General features: G+C 40.4%; 2 pseudogenes; one reads left to right on the top strand and one right to left on the bottom strand.

Moving 5' to 3' along the window:
- Nucleotides 1–7,490: 7,490 nt before the first annotated feature.
- On the top strand, nt 7,491–20,400 carry LOC143404185 (T-cell surface glycoprotein CD1b-like; annotated as a pseudogene).
- Nucleotides 20,401–20,621: 221 nt separating this feature from the next.
- Nucleotides 20,622–22,947, bottom strand: LOC143404184 (T-cell surface glycoprotein CD1b-like; annotated as a pseudogene).
- Between the last annotated feature and the right edge of the window lie 3,617 nt (nt 22,948–26,564).

Here is a 26,564-nt window from a genome sequence, read left to right as displayed (position 1 = left end):
AGTGATCTACAGATTCTAATCAATACCTATCAAGCAAATGACCTAGAATAGGCAAAAACAAATAATTGTGCAGAAGAAAAATAGTCAGTCATCACCCCACCTGATTTTAAATGTTTGAGGAGATGGATATGTTTCCCCTGATTATACCATGCTTGTATGCATTGAAACATTACATGGTACTCCAGTAATATGTATAACTTTTCTATTTTTAATGTGTCAGTGAAAAAATGAATATAATTCAAATGAATAAATAAAATAATATGGCAAGGCTCTGTAGTAATTGAAAGTGCAAATAGCATAAAAAAGGCACACACCAGAGGGACAGAATGAGGAACCCAGAAATGAACTCAAACATATTTGTTAAACTAATTTTCAGCATGAGTGTCAAGACTATGTAATGGGGAAATGATAGTCTCTTTAATAAATTGTACTGGAAAAACTGCATTTTCACAGGCACAATGGTTTAACTGGACACATATTTCACCATATACTAAAGTCAATTCTAAATTGATTAAAGATATAATGTCTACAACCATGATATTCCTAGAAGAAAAGATAAGGGAATTTGTGAATATCACCCCCAAAACTCAATTTCCAAGAACAAAGATAATGAACAAAACTATACAAACTCACATAACTACAGAAACACCAATATCCAGGTTTAAAAATGGACAAAGACTTGAATGATAGAAATAGCCAGTAGATGTATGAAAAGATGCCCCCAAATCACTAGTCATCAGGGAAGTGAAAATTGAAACTACAAGGAGACAGCACCTCATACCTTTTAGAGGGGATATTATCAGAAAGACAAGGGATAGCAACATTATTGAAAGTGTGCAAAAATGAGAAGCCCTATGCATGGTTGGCAGGAATATCTCTTGGAGCAGCCATTATGGAATACAGTATGGAGGTTCCTAGATAAATTTAAAAGAGAATTGGCATAGGACCATCTTCCAACTATATACCTAAAGGAGATGAAATCAGTATCTTATAAAGTTATCTGCAGTCTCGTATTCATTGCACAATTATTGACAGTAGCCAAGATACAGAAATAACAAAACAAACACAGAAACAACCAAAGTGTCCATCAACAGACAAGTGGCTAAAGAAAAGTGAGTTTGAATATTCTTCAGCTTTAAAAAAAGAAAAAGAAGAAGGAGGAGGAGGAGGATATCTTGCCATTTGCAACCACACAGATACAAGGAGAGAATTAAAGAGCAATGGCTAGAGAAGTGGGGGAGGGAAGGAAAAGGGGAGATGGGGTTTGATTCATTCTATATCAAATATGCAGAACGAATAAGTGCCGAGATCATATATATAATCAGTATAGTTACATTATAACAATACTATAATATTGACTATACTCAATATTATTAATATTGTTGGATTCAGAATATTTGCTAAAATATTTTAGATACACTTGCCCCAAATCAATCAACAGTAACTCATTGTGAGATAATTGATTTGTCACTTTTCTATGTACCATATCACTTTTCATATGTGTATATACACATCAAAGCAATGTGTTGTATACCTTAACTATACATGATAAAATGTTTTTAATACAAAATAAATTTAATAATCCATTTTCATTCATTATAAAATCCTTGTTATTTTCTGACCTATGAAACCTTGGTTAGAGTCTGTGATTACTAAGTACAATGCTAATTTGAAACCATGTGGTAAGGAGTGATTATTGATTTTCAATGAATAATTTCATATATGCAAAGAGAGAGAAAGTAATATAAAGAACTGACTTTTTCCTGAATAGGTTTAAAAACATTGTCAACTCCTTATTGAAGGAAATTTCATATGTCATATATATTTCATGAAATTTTCAACAGGTATATCTAAAACATAAACATTATTTTTTTAATGTGTAACAAAAATAACCTTATGGTACCTAAAAATTAAAAGTTGTTTCACTATCATTAAATAGCTAATTACCACTCAAAATTCCCCCACTATCTCAGGAATTATATTTTTATAATTAATTGAATTAGAATAATAGTAAGGCCATAACTTGAATCTTTTTAACCTATCACTTTCTCCTCTCATTTTAAAATAGGATAATATGGTTTCAAAAACCAATTCCAAGAACTAGATTAGTTTGATTTTCTAGACCTTCTCAAAGAAAAAGGAAAACACTATGGTTTTTGAAGGGTAAATATCATCCTCAAGTCATAGTTATGCTTTCAACTCATGATCAGAACAACAGGGTTCTACTCATCCATCTCACATCTACTTTTCTCCCGCACAGAAAATCCTAGTTCCCACTGAATTTACCTAATAACATATCACTACAAACTCACGACATCCCCCAAGTGCCCAAGTCAGACTTAAAAACGTAAACACTACCACCAATGTCATTACTGAAAACTAATTTTTGATTTATTTTTTGACCCTAGAGCATATTTCCCTAGAAGGTAAAGTAAAATAGCCTACTTTAAATCTACTTCAGATAGCCCCTGGCTCCGTGGAATGGCATCAACTTGGGCAGTGTTCTTGTTCAATTTATATTTTGCTTCAATTTTTACAAATTGATGTTTTGTCCAGTAATTTTGACAAAATATACACTTGGAGCAGGATTTCCAGAATAGCAGGGCAAAGAACAGAATATCCTTCCCCCCAAACTCAGTGATAATACATGATAAAATTCTCAAAATAAAATGCCTCGGCATCCGGAAATGAGTGAGGGCGACAACAAATCGAGAAGAGCTTGCTCACAAACAAGGACCCGAGGCTCCTGAGAACAGTGGGGGCTGCACAACTTAACATGGGGAAGCGCCTGCCCTTTCCCTGGCCAGACAGTCAACTGGGCTGAGGACCAGCAGTCCTGCTGCCATGGAGGGGAGACCCCACTTGGAACCCCATACACAGACCCCATGCCCAGAGAGCTTGTTGAAACAATAGCCCCAGGTGGTTAAAAAGCCAAAGGTCAGCCTCACAGCTGGTAGAGGCTGCAGAACTGGAGGCAGAGAAGGCCCAGGCAGGGCTGAGCAAAGATACCTGGGAGAGGAGACAGGCATAGTGAACTCTGAGAGGTGCCCATTTTTTTTTCAGGGGTCTGGAAGGCTGCACACAGGCTGAGGAAAGGCCAAAGAGGGATGTTGGGCGCTACCCCAGAGCTATTTGAGCCTCTTCACTGGCCTTGGACCCAAGGAGATTTGGGGCTGACATTGCCAGTGATTTTGTGGCTCCTTCCACTAACTGCCTCAATGCATGTGACCTCTGTCTTCCCTGGGCCAGGAAGACTGATCTCCTTGCTCCAGAGTTGGGCGTGACCCATTGTGAACTGGACAGTCCACCTCCTGTCTTAATTGGCTAAGAACATTCTGTAGAAAGCCTTTGAAGTTTCCCCAGATAAATAAAGCAGACACAGCTCTTGCTCTCTCTTTCCAGCCTGGAAGCTCCATCCTTAAGGACGACCCACTGTCCTGCTCCTGCCTCTTTAAAACTATTTTCTGTGTGGTGGGATTTTTCGCCATATTTCTCAGCCAGCTCACTCCACATAAGGGGAACCCAGGTTCCCAGGCCTGCAATGGCCACGGGGAGGGAGGGACAGTTATCAGCCTCTCCTGGTTACACACGAGGACTTGAACAAAGAGAAAGCACAAGCCAGGACAGATTTGCCAACTGCTCAGGTGTTAGGTGTGCTCCCCAAACACCAGCAAAAGGCAGAAGCTTTACTAGCTTAAGGTGCTAGGCACAGTCACCGACCACTCATTGTCTACCAGGTAGGAAAGGGAGGGAAGGGGAAAGGGACCGAAGGAACAGTTGTAAAAACAACAACAATAAAAAAAACACTGAGCAGAGACATCAGTGACTACAAACTGCATGGCTATAAGAATTTACAAAGTTAATCCAGGCAGATAACCAAAAAAAAAATTTTCTCATTATATATCTTACACTTAGAGCAGGATAATACAAAATAGAAAACACAAAAAAGCAAAAGAACCCAAACAAAAACAATGACTTGATTTAAAGAGTCCTGTACTAGAAACAAACCAAAGTTTTCTTAAATGAGATGATGAATAATAAATATTCAATAAAATTCCATTCAACAATAAAAAGGAGCAGTTTTCCTGACATAATTAGCAGCATAGATCCCTTATATCCTAGTATATATGGAGAACAAAGGTCCAATATAAAATATGCCTACTATGTATTCCCATCTTAAGTAGCTCAGGAAATATAGTTCTATCCTTAAGAGGCATAAAGCAGGAGATTAGTTGCAAAAGGCCAGTTTGGGGAGGTTTTAAAGAAAACCAAGTGTTAGGAGTCAGCAGGACACAGTCTCAGCTGTTTCCACCCTCACTACTTCAGCATCTAGGAATGACTCTCTCCTATTTAGTGCTTAGCAAATGCTGTTGGATTAATGAATGAAATCTAAAGGGACTATAGTCTAGCCATGGCGCTCTCAGGACATTCTTATTGGGAATTTGTCTTCCATACACATCTGCTTGCCTTGATCTCATCTCAACCCAGAGGACAAATTGTATTTCTCTTTAAAAAAAAATATTTTGGGACATCTCTGCCCATATGTATTTTACATGTGACTTGTTCTCTCTCTCTCTCTCTCTCTCTCTCTCTCTCTCTCTCTCTCTCTCTCTCTCTCTCTCTTTCTCCCTCTTTCTCCCCTCCCCCCCACCAATTGAAACTAGTTGCCTCACAAACATCATTGGAAGGTATATAATGAGAAAAATTTACCAACACAATAGATAATCCAACACAGGGACAGGTGAGGCTTTTGGGTTTTGTTTGGGTTTCCACTGAGCACATATGACATGCAAAAAAGTTTCCATTGTCATTGTCCCTACACCCAAGACACTTAAAAATAAAAGACAAAACAGACCCCCGTAATACCAGTTCAGGTGGGAAGTGAGGCATGCATGCAATAAAGTCCAGTTGAAGTGCTCTCTGGGCATAGATGAGGGAAAACCTGCTTCCCTTCAAGGGTCAAGAAAAAACTCTGGAGGAACTGGCATCAGGGCTTTGAGGGCTGAGTACTACAGTAAAAATGGTGAATCTAAGAATACTATTCCCAAGTTACAGAAAATAGATTGCCTTACATGAGCAAATGATTATTAGGTAGAAAAGGGAAAAATATCTGGAGAGTAGAAGAGAGGAAGGACATTCCTATGCTGTCCTAAGTTCCTAGGCTGTGGGGCTCCCATCATATTGAGGGAGGCATGAGGCATGGAGAGGCATCTCATGCCGTATACTGTTATGGCCTGGGAAGGAAAAGAAATGGAAGAAACTCTAAATATGTTGGGGAAGTTTGCTGAGGATAAAGTGGAGTGATCAAGACAGAAAAGTTAAGACAGGTGATAATGGAATACAGAACAAGAAATTGGAAAAAGATAAGGAAATGTGAAGAACCCATGAGTCCATCTTGAAACAAATTACAAAGACTTTCAAAAATATTAGGGGCACCATTGCTGCCAAGGGGATGAAACTCATGGAAAGGGGTTCACTGTGGATACTGGACACACACTTGGATTTCACATTAACCCCACCGCTAATTTCCTTACTCCAACCTCTAATTTCCTTACTGAACATGTACATTCTGGGGATGAGCCACATCAGTCATCCTGTTTCAATCACTCTGTTCCTACTTTTCCAAGAAATGTTCCTTGTCTACCTCCAAATCTCATGGTTCTGTGTGTCCCTTGTGTCCCACTGTTCTCTTCCTCAAATCACCCATGATTATTCCTTTCTCACAACTCTTTCTGCATCAGGCATCACCAAACTTTCCTCTTAGGACCAAAACCACCTGCTCACATTTCCAACTCCCATTTCCATGACCTTAGCAGAGGGTCATGTCCTGGCCTGCTGGGCTGCTAGCTTCACTCCACTAGACAGGCCAACTGCCCCATCATCTAACACACCCAGGACAGCCAAAGACAGTTTTAGTCAGCTTTGCTTTCCCATAACCAAGAAACTTTAGAGCAGGGAAAGTTTATTTGGGGCTCACAATTCCAGAGGTTTAGTCCATGCCTGACTGAGTCCACTGCTCTTGGTCAAGGTGAGGCAGCAGCATATCATGGCAGAAGGGTCCAGTGGATGAAAGCCACTCAGCTTGTGCTGGAGGCAGGAAGCAAAGACTGGGAAGTGAAAAGGGGCCACAGGGAAATGCACCTTCCAGGACATGTCTCCAAACCCACCTCCTCCAGCCATGGCCCACCTGCCTGCAGTTACCACCCAGTCCCATGCATTCAAACCAACATGGATCCATTATGTTACAATTCTCATGATCCAATCATTTTACCATAGACTATTTCTACATTAAGAGAGGAGATTCAGCATCATCTCATGTCACATTAGCATCAGGGAGAAGATAATTTTGTTTAATAACCAATTGCTGCTGATCACCCCACTTTACATCATCTAAACAAGTTTTGGATAGAAACCAGAGACATTGAAAATGAGCAATAGTCAGTCACCTGAGGATTGGGTGAAAGGACAGCCAGGAATCTGGACTCACTGCAGAGAGCACAAAAGAGATTCATATGTGAGGGCTTATGCAAAGCTAGGAAAACATTATTCATTTAATATGCAAAATTATATTTTTTCCTCTCTGGTAAACTTATATCAGGCAAACTTCATTATGTCCTTTTCTTTGTCCTTTTTAATGAGTGTGATATAAAGGGTCAAGACTTCCATTTAAATATCTTATGGGAAAGGGGATGCATGAACCTAAAGTATCCTCTTGAGGCACCAGGGACAGCTGATACTTGCATTATGATGAATGACATAGTAACTCGTCAAGTTTCTGCAGAATGTGACCACTTATCTTGGACAAAATAATCAAGTCTACAAGGTCTGGTTCAAGCAATGAGGCTAAATATTGCCTCCACAAGTAGTGTCCCCAGGACTGGGTCAGAGGTAGATTTGATACCTGGATATCTAGCACTGCAAGCAACAGAAAAGGACATATGGGAAGCAGAAACATGGTTGGAAAACCAATAAGAATGAGAATTAGAGAGACCAGAGAAGGTGCGTGATACAGGGAAGATATACTGAGGACCTTGGCAAGGGCTAATGACAATGCAGAGAAAGCAGTGGGAGAGAGGGAGGCTGCACTGGGCAGATAAACCAAAACCATTCCAGATTAAAGAAGATTGGATCAATTGTTCAGTATTGCCCCAATAATTGACAGATATGTAAATAAAGGATTAAGGACATGAAGTGACCTTTCAAAATCATATAGGGACTTTTGTGAGCTCATCTGAAGAAAGCTGAGGACCCAGAGAGGCTGGAAACTTTGGAAGTGAGACTAAGTCTGAGAGCTCAGGGCTGCAGGGGAAATGAGAGGTGGAGAGGGAGTTCCAGCATTCTGGGAAGCACATTTCTTCTGGACATGCACGTTGTATGAGAAAGCAATTTGCCAGTTGAAAGAAAGAAGACACTACAGAGTGCTGAGAAACAGGGTTGCTGACATGAGAGATCAAACACCAGCTGAGAGTCCGAGGTCCTCTGTCAGTGTAATGCTGCCTTTGCTTCTTGTATTGCCAGCAGTTCTCCTCCCAGGTGGTGACAATCAAGAAGATAAGCGCAGCTCTGGCAGCTCATGAATTAGTGCAGAGGGTCTGGTTGAAAGTAGGTTGCGTTTGCCCAGGTGCACCTGGCCTTTGAGGTCCTGCCCGCTCCTGACTCCAGCCCTCTTCCACCATGTTGGAGGGGGCAACCTGAGACCCTGGGGCTCTCAAATGTGTCAGGTGTTATATTTCTGCAGTCCCTCGGATCTTGGTATCTTTCCAGTGTCGATAGTTTTTCTTTCTCTCTAGCTTCTCCCCTTCACTTAAGTCTTTTCTGGTTTTCTTCACAGCCTCCCCAGGGCCGACCTCATTCCATATCATCCAAATCTCAACCTTTGCCCACAGCACCTGGACAAAACATCGGCTCAGGCTGGTGGGGTGATCTGCAGATTCATGTCTGGGATAGTGACACAGGCACTGCTATATTCCTGAAGCCCTGATCTAAGGGCAACCTCAGTGATGTGGAGGTCGCAGAGATGGAGGATATCTTTCGATTCTACTACTTTGGATTTACCAGGGAAGTGCAGGAACACATATCTGACCTTCAGTCCAAATGTGAGTTCTGTCCTCAGAACTGGGTTCTTCCTGTGACTCGCTTACTCCCTTGCTTCACTGCTCCCTGTGGTCCCTCCCCCTCCTCCCTTCTTTACCCAGCTGCATGCACACACTTCTCTAGAGCAAGCTCCCTCTCTGACTCCTCTCCTCCACAATCTCTGACCTGGGTGGCTCCTCACTCCTCTCTGACAGATAAAGGTGTCTGCTGTATGACTAGCCCCTAGTATGTCTCCTGTGAAACTTTCTCCTTAATTTCCTACTTGTGCCTGAGTTCCCTACAGTGTGCCCCATCATCTTATCCACCCCTTCAAACATTGCCATGAGTTCTTCCTTCCCTGGGGACTTCTGCTTCCTTTGGGATATCCGTGCTGGTGACAGCATGTCCCTGGCCTTCTCCCTCTGCCTCTCCTCTGCCCTGTAACCACCATCCCCTTTACCACAGCACTGTCCCCTTCATGAGAGGCACAAGTCTCCCCAACACTCTACCTCCAAAAGTCACTAAATGCTTTATTAACTTATTGTTTCACGTTCCAGAATTTTTCCTCACCCAGAATCTGTATCCTGGGTCCTCCCCACATCCTTTCTTCTTGTTTGATGATTAGTAACTTTTATATCTGTTTTCCTTCTGCACAGAACCCTTAGAGATCCAGAGCATAGGAGGCTGTGAGCTACAGTCTGGGGGAGCCATTGTAAGTTCCTGGAAGTGGGCTGTAGGAGGCCTGGATTCCCTGAGCATCAATACTACCTGTTGGCCTGCCCCAGGACCCAGCAGCAGCAGGGCAGAGAAGGTCTGTGAAATCTTTGCAAAGTACAAAGGCATCTTTGACACAGCAAAGCACCTGCTCTATAAAACCTGTCCTTGGTTTCTCTTGAGCATCCTGGAGGCAGGGAAGGTGGACCTCCAGAGACAAGGTGAGTCCTGCCGTTTCCCTTTCAGTTCTCCTTAAATCCAAGAGTAGGCAAGCACCCAGGGAGGAGGAGGGCTTCATCAAGGATTTATTGAATTCCCAAAGGAACACAAGGGCTTAATGTGCACATCAGTCTGCGTCCATGTGCTCTGGGTCAGCGCCAGCAGGTGACACTCTCCCTGACCCTGTTGCCCTAGTGAAGCCCAAGGCCTGGCTGTCCAGCGGTCCCAGTCCTGAACCTGGCCATGTGCTGCTGGTGTGCCATGTGTCTGGCTTCTACCCCAAACACGTATGGGTGATGTGGATGCGAGGTCAACAGGAGCAGCAGGGCACTCAGAGAGGTGACATCCTGCCCAACGCAGATGGGACCTGGAACCTCTGAACAACCCTGGATGTGGCAGCTGGGGAGGCGGCTGGCCTGGCCTGCAGGGTGAAGCACTGCAGCCTAGGAGAGCAGGACCTCGTCCTCTACTGGGGTGAGAAAGGGCTGAGGCCCAGCTGGAGGTGGAGGGAGAGGATGCCCCAGCACAGAGGATGGGCCTGGGAAGGATGGGGAAGAGGAGGAGGTAAGCAGGGGAGGGTTGGTGGTCAGAGAGGGGAGGGAGGGGAGGAGAGCGGAACCTCTAGAAATTGAAAGCTACAGAGCTGGACACAGGGAGGCCAGGGAGTGAATGCATGAGATTCAGAGTGATGGTCTGTGTCCTCCTTCCCCACCACAGGATGCTCCATCCCCATTGGCCTGGTCATTCTGGCAGTTATAGTGCCCACTCTGATCTTCCTGCTGGGCCTGTGTTATGGTTCTGGAGACGCAGGTGAGTTTCTATTTCCTTACTCTTCCTTTGCTGTCCACCCTCCCACTCTTCCTACCCTGTGTCTATTTACACTATGTCAACCTCCACTTTTCCACCAGACCTTTCTTCTTAACTGCCATCTCCTGCATGGAGCTAATATAAAAATGTGGCAAATGACACATACTATGATTTAATATCTGTACCATTTTGAGTGTGTTAAATGCATTCACATTCTGTGCATCCATCACCATCATCCACATCCCCAATCTTTTTCATCTTGCAAAATGGAAACTCACTTTCCACCTAAAATCATTTCTCTGTTCCCTTCCTCCCTACTGGTTGGTGGCCAATTCACTTTCCATCTCTATCAATTTGATGACCCTCTTCAAGTCTTGTAATTGGAATCATGCAGTATTTGTCACTTTGTGACAGGTTTATTGTATTTAGCAGTTTGACCACATGGTTTATCTATGTTTGGAATACATCAGAATTTCCTTTCATCTCAAGGTTGAGTAATATTCCACTGTATGCACACAACGTATCTTTCCCCATGTATCCACTACTAGACTCCTGGGTTCCTCTGCCATCGACTATTGTCACTATGAATGTGGATATACACACATCTCTTACATTGAGCTATTTTTTTGCTTGTTTTCTTGACAGGTCATATCAGGACATCTAGGGAGAACTTATTATGTCACCTCACATCTGTGATAAATATGTAAAACCCAGAAACTTCAGATGTCAGACCAGCTAGAATCCATATTTCATGAGATAATCATTGTTTTTATCAAATCAGGAGTTTAATAGTTTACAGGAAAACAATCACTCCCTGTATACCAGCAGAAAATAAAGAACATTGAACTTATTTTGAGATAATATCAGCAGTAAAACCACCCAGATTTCATCATTTATTAGGTACCTATTCTGCCTCGCTGACAGTGTTTTATATCTTTTATTGAGTTAATGTTGTGACTTACATGTAAGGATTTTCAAATGATGAAACAACATTATGTTTCTGTAACTTACTTGTTTCTGTATAAAGTCTACATGTATATTGAAAATACATTTTAACTTTTGTTTACAGTTTTACATCTTAGTTCATGTAATTCTTACAATTTTTTTGTCTGACATTAGTATTATGGGTTTTTTGACTATATAAAAGAAGTTATAAAATGTTTCTATTTCTTTTTGTTACTCTCTGCAGTATGGGGCAATTTGTATGTGCTCATTTTTTCCTTGTATTTTTTCTTTATATTTTTTTATAAATATTTGGCAGAATTCACCAGGGGAAACTTCAAGGAAAATTTTTGAGAGATAAGTTTTTAATTTTGGGTCATGTTTTAAAAAAAATAAGCCTAACTCTATTCATAACAAGTATTCAATTTTTTCTTTTTGTGTATTGGTTAAGCTTCCAATATTTTGTACAAGTCATCCAAATTGCCCAATTCATTATAGCACTTGGCTCATATCACCCTTTTACTATATTAAAGTCTATAGGGTTTGCAGTTATGTACCTTTTATATGATAATGAATGTCTGTTATCTCATCTTGACAAAGATTTATCCATTTTCGTAAGTTTCAAAGATCCAACTTTTGACTTTGTTGGCTCTTTATATGATCATATCATTTTCTTTATTTTTTCTTCATTCTATCTCTTTTAATGTGCTTTCCAATTTTTATTATTTGATGTAGATTCATACAGAACTTATTTTCACATTTGTTTTAAAAGCTAAATATTTTCTGGAAGCGGAGCTTTGGTCGAAGTCAGAATGTGTGAAGTGCTATACATGGTCCACATGGCCTCTATTGTTTCGATTTTCTAATTGTCCATTTCTTTCTTTTCTTTTCCTTTCTTTCTCTTTTCTGTTTCTTATTTTTTTTTTTAGTACCAGGGATTGAACCCAGGAGAAATTTAACTCTGATCCACATCCCCAGCTCGACCTGCTTTTTTTTTTTTTTTTTTTTTTTATTTTTTTTTATTGTTGGTTGTTCAAAACATTACATAGTTCTTGATATATCATATTTCACACTTTGATTCAAGTGGGTTATGAACTCCCATTTTTACTCCGTTTACAAATTGCAGAATCACATCAGTTACACTTCCATTGATTTATATATTGCCATACTAGGGTCTGTTGTATTCTGCTGCCTTTCCTATCCGTTACTACCCCCCTCCCCTCCCCTCCCCTCCCCTCTTCTCTCTCTACCCACTCTACTGCAGTTCATATCTCCCCCTTGTATTATTTTTCCCTTTCCCCTCGTTACCTCTTGTATGTAATTTTGTATAACCCTGAGGGTCTCCTTCCATTTCCATGCAATTTCCCTTCTCCCTCCCTTTCCCTCCCACCTCTCGTCCCTGTTTAATGTTAATCTTCTTCTCATGCTCTTCGTCCCTACTCTGTTCTTAGTTACTCTCCTTATATCAAAGAAGACCACTTCTGTTCAACATAGTTCTCGAATCATTGGCCAGAGCAATTAGACAGACGAAAGAAATTAAAGGCATAAAAATAGGAAAAGAAGAACTTAAATTATCACTATTTGCAGATGACATGATTCTATACCTAGCAGACCCAAAAGGGTCTACAAAGAAACTATTAGAGCTAATAAATGAATTCAGTAAAGTGGCAGGATATAAAATCAACACACATAAATCAAAGGCATTCCTGTATATCAGCGACAAATCCTCTGAAATGGAAATGAGGACAACCACTCCATTCACAATATCCCCCCAAAAAATAAAATACTTAGGAATCAACCTAACAAAAGAGGTGAAAGACTTATACAATGAAAACTACAGAACCCTAAAGAGAGAAATAGAAGAGGATCTTAGAAGATGGAAAAATATACCCTGTTCATGGATAGGCAGAACTAACATCATCAAAATGACAATATTACCAAAAGTTCTCTATAGGTTTAATGCAATACCAATCAAAATCCCAATGGCATTTCTTATAGAAATAGAGAAAGTAATCATGAAATTCATATGGAAAAATAAAAGACCCAGAATAGCAAAAACAATGCTAAGCAGGAAGGGTGAATCAGGCGGTATAGCGATACCAGACTTCAAACTATACTACAGAGCAATAGTAACAAAAACAGCATGGTACTGGTACCAAAACAGGCGGGTGGACCAATGGTACAGAATAGAGGACACAGAAACCAACCCACAAAACTACAACTATCTTATATTTGATAAAGGGGCTAAAAGCATGCAATGGAGGAAGGATAGCATCTTCAACAAATGGTGCTGGGAAAACTGGAAATCCATATGCAACAAAATGAAACTGAATCCCTTTCTCTCGCCATGCACTAAAGTTAACTCAAAATGGATCAAGGAGCTTGATATCAAATCAGAGACACGGCGTCTGATAGAAGAAAAAGTCGGCTACGATCTACATACTGTGGGGTCGGGCTCCAAATTCCTCAATAGGACACCCATAGCACAACAGTTAATAACTAGAATCAGCAAATGGGACTTACTCAAACTAAAAAGTTTTTTCTCAGCAAAAGAAACAACAAGAGAGGTAAATAGGGAGCCTACATCCTGGGAACAAATCTTTACTCCTCACACTTCAGATAGAGCCCTAATATCCAGAGTATACAAAGAACTCAAAAAATTAGACAACAAGATAACAAATAACCCAATCAACAAATGGGCCAAAGACATGAACAGACACTTCTCAGAGGAGGACATACAATCAATCAACAAGTACATGAAAAAATGCTCACCATCCCTAGCAGTCAGAGAAATGCAAATCAAAACCACCCTAAGATACCATCTCACTCCAGTAAGATTGGCAGCCATTAGGAAGTCAAACAACAACAAGTGCTGGCGAGGATGTGGGGAAAAGGGTACACTTGTTCATTGTTGGTGGGACTGCAAATTGGTGCAGCCAATCTGGAAAGCAGTATGGAGATTTCTTGGAAAGTTGGGAATGGAACCACCATTTGACCCAACTATTCCCCTTCTCGGTCTATTCCCTAAAGACCTAAATAGAGCATGCTACAGGGACACTGCTACATCGATGTTCATAGCAGCACAGTTCACAATAGCAAGACTGTGGAACCAACCTAGATGCCCTTCAATAGACGAATGGATAAAAAAAATGTGGCATTTATACACAATGGAATATTACTCTGCATTAAGAAATGACAAAATCATAGAATTTGGAGGGAAATGGATGGCATTAGAGCAGATTATGCTGAGTGAAGCCAGCCAATCCCTAAAAAACAAATGCCAAATGTCTTCGACCTGCTTTTTAAAAAATTTTGAGACAGGGTCTTCCTAATTGACTGAGGGACTCATTAACTTGCTGAGGCTGGCTGGCTTTGAACTTGTGATCCTCCAGTTTCAGACTCCTGAGTGGCTGGGATTATAGAACTGTGTCACCACATCCAGCATTTTGTAATACATTAATTATTTAGAATATGTAATTCTGAATCTCCAGATAAAGGAGCCGTTTCTGTTTACTTTTTTAATCACTAATTCAGCTTTATTACACTATGTCAGAAAAATATTTTGTATGTTTTCAGCTTTTTGAAATTTGTACATATTGTTTTACAGACAAACTTCATTTTCAGTATAAACGTTCCATGTTTAGCCCAAAAGAATATACATTTTTCTTTTGTTAAAAAGTTGGATTGTAAATATATCAATTAGGACATTTTTATTAATCTGCTATTTATAACAGATGAAGATATCAATTGCTTTATTTTTTTATTTTAACCTTTTAATGTAGACAGTTATATTAATAGACTTTATTTTATTTTTCCTTTTTATTATTATGACATAAACTTATATATTTATTGGGTATAATGTGATATTTCAAAAAATATAAGAAATGTACACTGTCAAAAATCAAGAAAACTAGCATTTACCTCTCCTTTCCATTTCATCATGTTGTGAAACTTCAAGTGCCTCTCTTTTAGTTCTTTATAAAATATAGAATGGCTATGGTGAACAGAAGTCATCCTACTTTGCTATAAAGCACTAGAACTTTATTTTCATATCTAAGTTTTTGTGCCCATTGTTCATCTTCTTGCCATTCTCCATTTTTAAGGTGATAGACTAATTTGTTTGAAATTGCCTTTTCAGAGATTACAAAAACCACAGCATTCAGGCTGCAGCATGAATATCATGGGATCCTTTCAGCCAAATCTATACTAAAAATCAGAAGGAAAAGGAGTAGATTGGAAATATTTGAAAAATTCAGAGCATGGAAAGGAAGGGTCCATTTATTTGTAAAGGTACAAAAAGGGATGTTTACGTTGTTAGAGATTACTGTCAATTTTTTAAAAATCTAAGTGTTTTGCATCAGGATAAAAGAAAAGATGCCTTGAGGGGCATCTCAAAAACCTGCAAGACTCCCTTCCCATGATAGTTGCATCAGAGATGTAGAAATATAAATTTGTTTCAAATATTTCAAGGCTGAATCATCTCAGGAAGGCACCCCACAGTAACCAATGTGCCTCCAAACATTTTGGGATTTATTCCCTGGTACTCAACTAGGAAAAGACTCCATGACCAGTGCAACCATTGTTCAAGTAGTGCCAGATATGTCTGTGGCGGACCTTGGCATTACTGTGTGAGGCTCCTTTGGAAGACGTGCAGAATGCAAGGCTTATGGAGTCATGTGGACTTTCATCAGTATTTCAGTGGAATGTCTGGAGTCCCAACAGTGTGCCCTAGGGTCAGAGTTCCAGCTAGGAGCACCTAGCTGGGCAATGTGTAATGGAAACATGAAAACATGGATGTAAAACTGCAGTTGAAACCCAAGAAAGATCATGGTACCCACAATGTGAAATGCCTGCTAAGGAGAGGTACAGAGCCAGCCAGGAAGCTGCCTATGTGCTGTAATAAGCAAGGCCTTGGGACAGGGCTTCCCAAGACCTTGCAGCCCACATTCTACCCTAGTGCTCTGTGTGTCAGACAGGGAGCTTTCGAATTTCATGGTTGCCCCGTTGGTTTCAGACTTGCTCTGGGATGATCCCTATTACTATTTTCTTATCCTACACTTTTTAAATAGAAATGTTTGATCTGTGCCTGCCTCACATTGTATCCTGGAAGTATGTAACATTTATAAAAAACAGGGACTCATGTTAAATGTCCCCTGACTCTCAGAGGAGAGTTTGGACTTTGTTGAGCAACGTGGGAACATTTGACTTTGGGACTTTAGTGATGGAATGAGTGGATTTTGCTTTGTGAGATGTATAAACCTTGGGTATCAGGGACGAAATCTATGGCTTGAATATGGATGTTTTCCCCGAAAAGACCACAGGATAAAGGCTTGGTCCCCAGGTTGGCTCAAATAGCTCAATTAGAAGGTGCTATTGCTCTTTAGGAGGTAGGGCTTTATAGGAGATTATTACCTGGAGGTGTGTCCCAAGGTTGAACAAGGGACCCAGGCACATCCTTTGCCTCTGTTTTTTCTCTCCCCCACCCTCTCTGCTTCCTGGCCCATGATGTAAAATGTTTGATATGACATGAACATTGGCTTGTGGCACCCTCATAGTCTCATAGAAGCCTAAAACACTGAAACTGCCCAATTGTGAGCTGGAGCGCCCAGAGCTATGAGCTAAATAACCTCTTTACCTTGTATAAATGTCTTGGGCATTTCACTTTAAAGGTAGAACTGAATTATACAGTAATCAAATGAAAAACATTAACTTTCAAATATCCATACTGTTCTATTTTCGATAATGCACATGAGTCCAGCCCACAATCCAGCCATACATGCCCCCATATTTGAATTCTCAAGACTAACATGGTTGGGCTCAATGAGGAACCTAACACAAGTGCATGATACCTGCAGTGATTCTTTTAAGGGCTCTCTGGGATTTATCACTACAACTCACTACTCTTCTCCATCTACACTACCCATAAAATGATTTTTATATTCAATGACTAAAGATTATTGTTACCTCAATCCTTGCACTATTAGTGAAGTAAACGGTAGGATGGAGTGGCCCATGAACCTATTTGCTGACTAGCAGAAGTACCACTGTTCTGGTAATTGTAGGCAAGACAGGTGACAACTCAACAGGTTCAAGAAGCTATACCATGTGAAATATTTGAGTAACAGAATACTGAATTTCATCCTCTAAATTTTCATTCCTAGTCAATTCAACATGATGAGTATATATTTAAAATTTAATTTTTTCTTTCTACAACTTCACTTCAGGATTTTAAAATTCTTCATATTTTTTAGTTTAAAATCATAGAGCGTATGCCTAGTTCCTGTGGTACACATGACCCTGTTCTAATACTGACTGAAAAAGTCCTAAGTTTCTCTTTTTTCCAAAATGTTACCAAAAAGTAAGAATTGAAACAAGAACAATATAAGAAGTGAGAAAAGATGAATCCTAACCAATTTTACTGACTTTTAAATACCACTGGACTTTTACTTATGGGAATGGTAGATTTTGTTATTTATGCTAAGCTAATCTCCAGAGTACAACTAGTCATAGACTTTCAAAAATTCTACCTGATGACATCTGAGAGCTATTAACACAGTGAAAAATTAGAGGGCTACAAGCCAGGAAAGGAAAGAAGTCTTGCTAGGCAGAGCCCAAGGTCTGGAACCTCATTTCCTTCACTTACAGATACCTACAAATTCTAAAGACACAAAGGGGTGAGCAGAACATTGCACAGGCTAATGGGGCCAGGGAACAAAAATTAGGATTTGGTGGGTGCATAGGAAGAGAATTCCTGGTAAACACCTGGACTTTGGTTTGCAATTTTAAAGCCTACACCATCAGTCTCTCTACCCCAGGATAAAGTAAATCATAAATAGGAAAAAGAAAATGGAGCATTCGTGGTTAAAATCCAGGTTGAATATTGTATTACTGATCTGATTCAGATCAACAAGCATTGCTAGTCCTGAACTCTGTGAAGTCGAGTAATAAAAAAGATAAATGAATCAAAGTCAATTAGAGTAATAAAAAGGATAGATGAACCAAAGTCAATTATTATTTTATTCTGAAAGTTAAATTTATGTGTGCTGTAAATTCAAATATATAACAACCACAGAACACAGGAAGTGGTAAAAGGATAGTAAAATATTCCAAAGTAACTCAATTAGCAAAGTGGTAAATTATTAACTAAGATTAAGTTGTAATGTTTAGGATTATGGGAAGGTTTATAGAATAGCCAACAAAGGAAGAGTAGAAGATCATCAAACCAAGTTCATAATTGGGAAGGTGGTGTAAGTAAAAAGATTTGCTCTAAAAGAGGTACAAAACAGGAAAGAGAAAGAGGCAGGGAGAATGAAGCAATATGAAGATAGCAGATTGAGCTATAAATACAAATCTAGTAGTAAATTATATTAAAATAAATATTCTGAATATTTAAATGACAAATACTATGAAAGTAAGTAGGAAATGACTTACTATTACCCGTATTGTATTCACAAGAGAAGTATAAGAAATGTAACTAAAGAGAAGGCCTAGAGTTAAGAAGATGGAAAAGGACATAAATAAAAACACCAACCCTGAGGAACCCAATTAGGCCCTACCAAGTCCTGAAAATATTACCTCACTGGCACGGAAACATTAAAAGAAGAAACACATCATAAGGAAGATGTAGCATTTGTAAATATTTAGGCACGTGATAGGACATTCTCTAAATTACGAAGCCAACGATATTATATTAAAAAAGAGATTAAAATGTATAATTTTGGTGGAGAATTTTATTCACATACCTGTGTGAATTATAGAAAAGCAAATTGCTGAATATGTATTAGAGGGGCACAGCACAATTAATAGAAGTGACCTAACTGATGTATTTAGAATTCAACTTTTAACACCAGAACCAGAATTCTCTTCCAATAAAAACAAACACTTCTATTGAAAATGAAGTTTATTTATGAAACAATATGAGCAAATTTTAGAATGAAAACTCACAAAATATTATTGCTGGTACAATAGCAATGATATTTCTGGCAAAACCCCATACTACCTGGAATTTCGAAATATAATTTCTAAATAAATGTCATAATGAAAAATTAGAAAATACATTGAACTGACCAAGATGACACAGTACTTCAAGCCTCCTGACATGCACTAAAGCCCTGTTTCAATAGAATTCTTAGACTTTAAATAAAGCAAATATGGGAAAATATATTACTTAAGAATTTTCACCAAGAAATTAGAACAATGAATGCAAATTAATCCTCAAAGAAGTACAAGGGAAAATATTGCATGATTTGGATGATTTGTACAAAATATTTGAAAATTATCAAAGATGAAGAAAAAGAAAATTCCAAATATACAATAAAGAAGAGCTAGAAACATTCTCAAAAACTGGCCACAAATCCCAGCTTGGGAGGTTGAGGCAGAAGGATCACAAGTTCAAAGCCAGAGTCATCAACTTAACCAGGCGCTTAGGTAATTGAGGAAGACCCTGTCTCAAAAAATGGGAGTAAGGGTGCAGTGGATGTGACTCAGTGCTTAAAGCATCCCTGAGTTCAATCCCTGGTGGGGGAAAAAAAAAAGAAAAACTGGCCACTAAATTTAATGCTTTTCTATTAAAAAAAACAAAAACCAAAAAAACTCCCAACACATGACTGCATTGGTGAATTCACTAAATCTACACAAATAATTCAAACAAAAGTAGGCACATCCAAATTGTCCCACACACTGGGGGGGGGGGGAACACAACCATTTCATTTCATTTTATTTAGTCAAAAAATCAAAATACCAATACCTGATAGGAACACTGTAAAAGTTAAATGAACATAAACAGATGTAAAATCCACAACAAAACATTCTGAAAGTGAATCCATGTGTATATATTACATGCAAAACAAGTGGGTTACAGACACATAATTTTTTTTTGCCATTTCAAGTTCATTAATTATGAGGCACATAGTAACTGAATAAAAAAATCTTAAAATTCCTATTAAATACATAGTATGTTTTTAATGAATGATGAAGTTCGGGAGGAGTACTACTTTTGATAGCATCTCAAAATAAATTCACAGTTCTTAATTGTTTTGCTGCTGGTATATAAATTGTGACTATCTTACAAACTATTGGGAAAATGCTTTGATCAGCATCAATGATTACTTGATAAAATGTATCAAGGTTGACTCCTGGGATGACATCCCAAGTTTCTAGATTTCTCGGAACTTATTCCAAATGGGAGAGAAGACTTGAGGAGCGCTCACTGGATGTCCTGATACAACCTGTCAAGAAAGCCAGAACAACAAGCCATTTGTGTCTAAGACATATGCATACGTCCTCACTTATAGGAGAACTACTCACCATAGCCAAAAGTGGAAATGGTCCAACATCCAGTAATGAATAAATGGCTAAAAAAATGTGGTGTGTACTCATGGAATGAAATGTTATACCACCTAAAGAAAGAAGGGAATTCTGATAGGCTACAACAGAACTGAACACTCATTGCTAAGTGAGATAAATCAGTCACAAATGACAATTACTACTTGCTTCCAATTATAGGAGTTACACAGGGTCGTCAAGTTCATAGAGATGGAAAGTGGAGGAGCCACCAACAAGTTGCGGGACAGGGAACAGAGAAGCATTTCTGAGTGCAAAGTGAGTTTCCACTATGCGGAAGAAAAAGGTTTGGGAGAAGGATGAAGGTGGTGGATGCAAAGTATGGAAATGCATTTAACACACTTAAAAATGGTAACGATGGTACATCTTGTGTGATTTTTACCGCAATTTTTAAAATTGATTCTCAGCAGGTAACAGGAGTGAAGAAGAAGTTCTGGTGGAAAGAAGGAGGTTTTGTGCTACACGTAGATGGCAGGAGAAAACAGTGGGAGTACCTACAGAGAAGGAAGACTAAGGAAATAAACTCACCTGCGCCTCCAGAACCACAATGCAAGCCCCAGAAAAAATGAGCGCACAGGGCACTATGATTGCCAAAATGATCAAGCCAACAGAGAGGGGGTATCCTGTGAATGGGGAGAGAGCACAGGGGATGATGTCCCTTCAAGTCACGTACATTTACCCTTTTGCCTTCCCTTGTGTATCTCCACAGCCTTCATTCTCTAAAGTCCCTTTGTCCACTCTTCTCTCCTGGTCCCTGTCCCCAGCCCCCACACCAACCATTCTCTTTTCCCCTCAACCTTCCAATCCTCCCTCTGTGCTTGAGCACCACCTCCCCCATCTGTACCCCTTTCTCGCCCCAGTGGAGGACGAGGTCCTGCCCTCCTAGGCTGCTGTGCTTCACCCTGCAGGCCAGGCCAGCTGTGTCCCCAGATGCCACATCCAGGGTTGCTTGGAGATACCATGTGCCATCTGCATTGGGCAGGAAGTCACTTCTCTGGGTTCCCTCCTGCTCCTGCTCACCTCGCATCCACATCACCCACACGTGTTTGGGGTAGAAGCCAGAGACATGGCACACCAGCAGCACACAGTCAGGCCCAGGACTGGGACCACTGGACAGCCAGGCCTCAGGCTTCACTGGGACAGGAAAGGGAAGGAAGGAAGGGTGTCACATTATGACACTAACCCAGAGCACAGGGACCCATACACCCATTTCTATCTCTACTCATTTGCAAATGGAAACAGTTACCCATGAAGCCCCTCTTCTTCTTTGGGTACACTCCTACTCCTGGGCTGAAGAGGCAGTGGACAGTGACACCCAGCAGGACCTACCTTGCCTCTGCAGGTCTGCCTTCCCTGCTTCCAGGATGCTCAGGAGATATTGGGGGCAGGTTTCTAACAGCAGCTTCGCCACTGTTTCGCAGATACCTTTGTACTTCGTGATCACTGTGCAGAATTTCTGTGCCCTGAGGTCACCTTCTGTGGAGGGCCAGCCTGTCTTGAAGCTCAGAAAATCGATTCCTTTTAAAGACCCCCTCAGGAAGCCCATGATGGTTCCCCCTGAGCGCAGCTCACAGCCTGCTAAGCCCTGGATCTCAAAAGGGTCTGGGCAGAAGGAAAACAGAAAAGTTACTGAGTAGCAAACATGGAAAGGGATGTGGGGAAGACCCAGGATGTTGATTCTGGGTGAGGGAAAAAAATCTGGAAAGTAAAATGAAGAGCCTAAATAATCATAGCATTTGGAGATTTTCAGGAGGAAAGCACTGAGGACAAGTATGAATATTGTGAACAGGGTAAGCATCTGTGTAAAGTAGACCATGGGTACAGGAGAGGGGAGAGGCAGAGGGTAAGGAAGAGTGTCGAGCAGTCACCAGCACAGCTTTCAAAGGAAACCAGAACTTCACATGGAGAAAAGTTTGAATGGATGGATAGGAAGAAGAGGCACACTTTATGTCTCTCAGGACAAAGAGGAAAGGAAGGAGCAAGTTTCACAGGAGACATACCTGGGGCTGGTCACAGAGCAGACCTGTCATATCTAGCAGAGATAGATGCACAGGCAGCAAGATATGAAATATTTTGTGGAGGTGTGGAGTCCGAGAGGGAGCCGACTATAAGAGGTGTGTGCATGCAGCTGGGTGAAGAAAGGAGGATGGGGAAGGAGCAGAGGGAGCAGTCCTTTGGAGCTGGAGCTAAAGTCCCTCACATCCCCCAGGTGTGAGGACGGAACATACACTCCAACTGGAACTCACTGACATGATCCTGCACTTCACTGGTGAAAACAGAGAAGTAGACTTGGAAGATCTCCTCCAGCATCAGAATGGCCTCATCACTGAAGTTGCCCTTGGCCCAGGGCTTTAGGAAGATGGCAGTGCCTGCCTCACTATCCCAGCCATGAATCTGCATATCTTCCAACCAGCCTGAGGCTTGGTTCTGTGACCAGGTGCTGTTGACAAAGGATGAGATTTGGATGCCATGGAAGGAGGTCGGCCCCTGGGAGGCTGTGAAGAAAGGAAGGAAAGAGAGTGAAGAGAAAGGGAGAAACAGGAGGGAAAGAGAAATCATGTGTACTGGAAACATGCAGGAACGGAGACCCCAGGGTATGCAGATGCATAATGCCTGACACATTTGAGAGCCCAGGACCTCAGGCTGCAGCCCCACCTCCAGCAGGTGGAACAGGGATGGAGTCAGGAGGGGGCAAGACCTCAGAATCTAGGTGCACCTAGGCAAGGCACCCTGCCTTCTACCAGACCCTGCAACACTGGCGGATCAGGAGTTGCCAGTGTTAGTCTTACCTTCCTGATTGCCACCACCTGGGAAGAGAACTGCTAGCAACACAAGTTGCAGGAGCAGCATTTCACTGAGAGAGGACTTCTGACTCTCAGCTGGTGTTTGATCTCTCATTTCTGAAACCCTGTCTCTCAGCACTCTGTAGTGACTTCCTCTCTTCCAACTGACAGATCTCTTCCTTATACCAATTGATTGGAGAAGAAGTGTGCCTCCCACAGCCCTTGCGACTCCTACTCCACCTTTCATTTCCTCCTGTAGCCATGACTTCTAGCCTTATTCTTACCTCCCTGCCTTTCCGCTTCTCTCCAGATCCACAGCTTCCTTGAGCTAAGCTCAGAAAAATCCCTATGTGATTTTGAAAGTTCGCTTCATCTCCCTATTTGTAAGTCTGTAAATTGAGGAAGTAACAGTAAGGAATTTCTCAGTTGCCCCTGTGCTGGGAAGGACCCTTCTGGTTTATCCACCCAACTCAGCCTCTCTCCCTTCCATTTCCCTATCTCTGGGAATGTCATTATTCCTTCCCTGTATTATCAGTGTCTCCTTGTCCCTGTGTCATCCTCCTTGTCTGGTCGCCCTAGTTCACATTCATATTTCTGATGTTCTATTTTCATATCTTGACTCCAACTTTGTCAACCTCTTTGAATTTCCCACTGTATCTGTAAAATCAGCCAATCTACCAGAGTCTTGGGAGGAAAAAAAATCAATAGACATAATATACAACAATTAGACCAGAAACCTGAAAAATGAAGACAAACATCTCTCTGATTTTATCTTCCCTTTTTTAATTCACCAAACAGAATACAAAGAAATGAACATGAAACCACTGAAAAATCTCTCAAGTAAAAATGTCAGTCAAGTAAAAGATCAGTCGAGTAAAAACGTCATGAAAACCTACAACAGAAACAGCAGAATGATGAGAGTTCCAGCATACAGCACACCTGGCCCAAAGCAAAATATAAAACACTGTGAGGCTGGGGAGGCTTTCTCTGTTACAGTGTCCCTTCAGAGTTTCTTATTATTGTTTGTTTTTCAACTGCACACACTCCAGTCCTTGCTTGGGTTCTTTTTTGTTTGTTTGTTTGTTAGTTGTATTTGGACACAATACGTTTATTTTATTTATTTTTACGTGGTGCTGAGGATCGAACCCAGGGCCCCACAATTGTTAAGCGAGGGCTCTACCACTGAGCCCCAATGCCAGCCCCTGCTTTGATTCTTTTTCTACAAGTGTATTTTACCCTATCCTCAGTTCTGGACCAGTACGTGAACGCAGACAGACAATGCTCACTAAGCCTTTGAGGCACAGTAGTAGGAACAGAGAGTAGAAGGAAGAGAAAATAATGAGTGAGAACATAGGTACCAAGAGGGTATCTGCAATCGGAATCCTTTGTCTTGTTGTATGCTGAACCCTGCATTCCCTGGGTGTGTCCTGATGAGAAATGTCTGTTCCGATCATTTCCTCAGTTGAATTGTGTTCTTGAATTTGGGGAATTTCATACATATTTTTGATATTAGTCTTTTTCAGATGATAGTGGGCAAATGTTTTCTCCTGTTCTGTAGGATGTCATTTCACTCTGTTATTCCTTTGCTGTGTAGCAACCTCCCAGTATGACAGAATCCTCTGTGTCAAGTTTGGGTTTTGGTGACTAGGCTTTCAGCTTCCCATCCAAAAATTCTTGCCTATACTAATGTCCCCAAGTGTCCCCCCTATATTGTCTTTTAGCAATTTCATAGTTTCAGGTATTATATTTAGGCTTTTAATGCACTTTGATTTTTTTTTAATTAGGGCATGAGATTTGGGTGAGGTTTCCTTCTTCTATGTATGGACGGACCTCCATTTTCCCCAGAACTGATTATCAAAGAGACTATCCTTTCTCAATTGTGTGATTTCGCTGCCTTTGTTGAGACTCAATTTACTGAAGATGTATGTTTGTATTTCTGGGATCTCTATTCCGACATATGGAGTATGTTCTATTTTAAGCTGGTCTCATTCTACTTTCAGTTCATTTGTCTATAAAAAAAAATTGAGTGACTTTTATGCATGTGATCAAAGGATCATTTATGACTGCTTATCTAAGGATTCACTGCTGTTTTAGTTACTGTGTCCTATCTGAGGGTAATGCAAATTTGACCATAGCTGTTTTAGAGAGAAACATAATTTATTGAAAAGAGAAGAGGTTGTTAGTGGCATTGTCCCCAATGATCAACCTATTGGGTTCACATAACATGTCCAACATTTCCAATGAAGCTCCTTTGCAAGTGGTAAACAAAATTTCAGAATTCTGAGGGACAGTCATAAACCCCAAAATTTTACAAAAAGATTAGTTTATTTCTAACTATTAGTTATTATCACTATAAGGAATAATGATGAATTTCCCACAGTGATTTGCCAGTTCTTCATTGGAAAGTTCTGGGTTAGTTTCCTTTATTTTCACAAGCCTGAGAAAAGATCAGAGGATTGTCATGAGCTGTCCCAGACCCAGTGGTTGATAATCAGTTGTGCTATCGTTGACCCTGCAATGAGCCAGCAATGAGATCATCAGAACAAAGTCAAGGAAGAAGAGTGACAAATAAACCTTCAGTAAAGAGCACAGCAATTTAAACAGTTTTTATGTTTCATGTAATATTTTCAGGCACCCAGTGTTCAGCTTACTCTGTGTACTTCAGGTTCACTTGTGTGAATAGGTTTTAAGAATGAAGGGGTAAGGTGTTGCCCTTGACCCTGAGAAGGATTGGAATGAGTGCCTTCAAGGTCTGTGCACACACAAGCACAGACGCTCTGAGAAGCAAGAGGTACCAGGAACAGGGCCAGCGCTTGCCTATGTAAGACACACTCATACTACTGTTGCTGCCTCCGTGAACATATCATCTAGGCTTCAAACTTGGCTCAGGCTACCAACACATTTGCCAGGACACTCTTTTTCTTGAGGACTCCTCTCTCCATGAATGACCTTTTTGCCAAAAGAAACTAAGTAGGAAAAATATTTCAAAATTCAAATTTTTACCTATCCTAATCCAGGATGCCCTGGACACAGGGCCATAATAAACGTTTGCAATAATAAAAATTTCTGTGAGGAGCTGGAGTTGTAGCTCAGTGATAGAGCACTTGCCTTGCAAGTGTGAGGCACTGGGTTCTATAGTGGAACCACATAAAAACAAATAAAGGCATTGAGTCCATATACAACTAAAAAAAAAGTTCTGTGAGAATAGAAATTAACAAGTGAAAATGGATCCCTGTTTTCTGAGTCACCAATAAACTATATGTCAATAAATATCCTAAAATTCTGCCCCCAAAGCAAAAGAGATGATTATCTCTCTTTATGCGGAAGAGCATTTAACAAAGTTCCAAGTTTTTTTTCTTGAAAACAACTCTTTCCACAGTAAGATATAGAAGGGAATTTCCTCAACATAATAAAAGACATCTATGGAAATCTTACATTTTCATTGGGGAAAGTTGAACATTTAGCTTCCAGAGATCTAGTAGAAGACAAGGATGCCCTCACTCACCACTTCTAGTCAACAAAGCACTAGAAATCCTAGCAAAAGCAATAAGGCAACAAAAATAAATAAAAGCACCTAAATCTGAAGGAAAAATTTCAAAACATCACTGCTTTAGCATAGGATCCGTCGACAGAGGATCCCAAACATTTAGAACAAATAAATGAATTCAGTGAAACTGCAGAATA

This window comes from Callospermophilus lateralis, chromosome 7 (genome assembly GCF_048772815.1).
Source record: "Callospermophilus lateralis isolate mCalLat2 chromosome 7, mCalLat2.hap1, whole genome shotgun sequence".
In the NCBI taxonomy this organism is placed as follows: domain Eukaryota; kingdom Metazoa; phylum Chordata; class Mammalia; order Rodentia; family Sciuridae; genus Callospermophilus; species Callospermophilus lateralis.
Note: the sequence above shows the minus strand (reverse complement) of the source record. Positions and strands in the feature narration are given on the sequence as shown.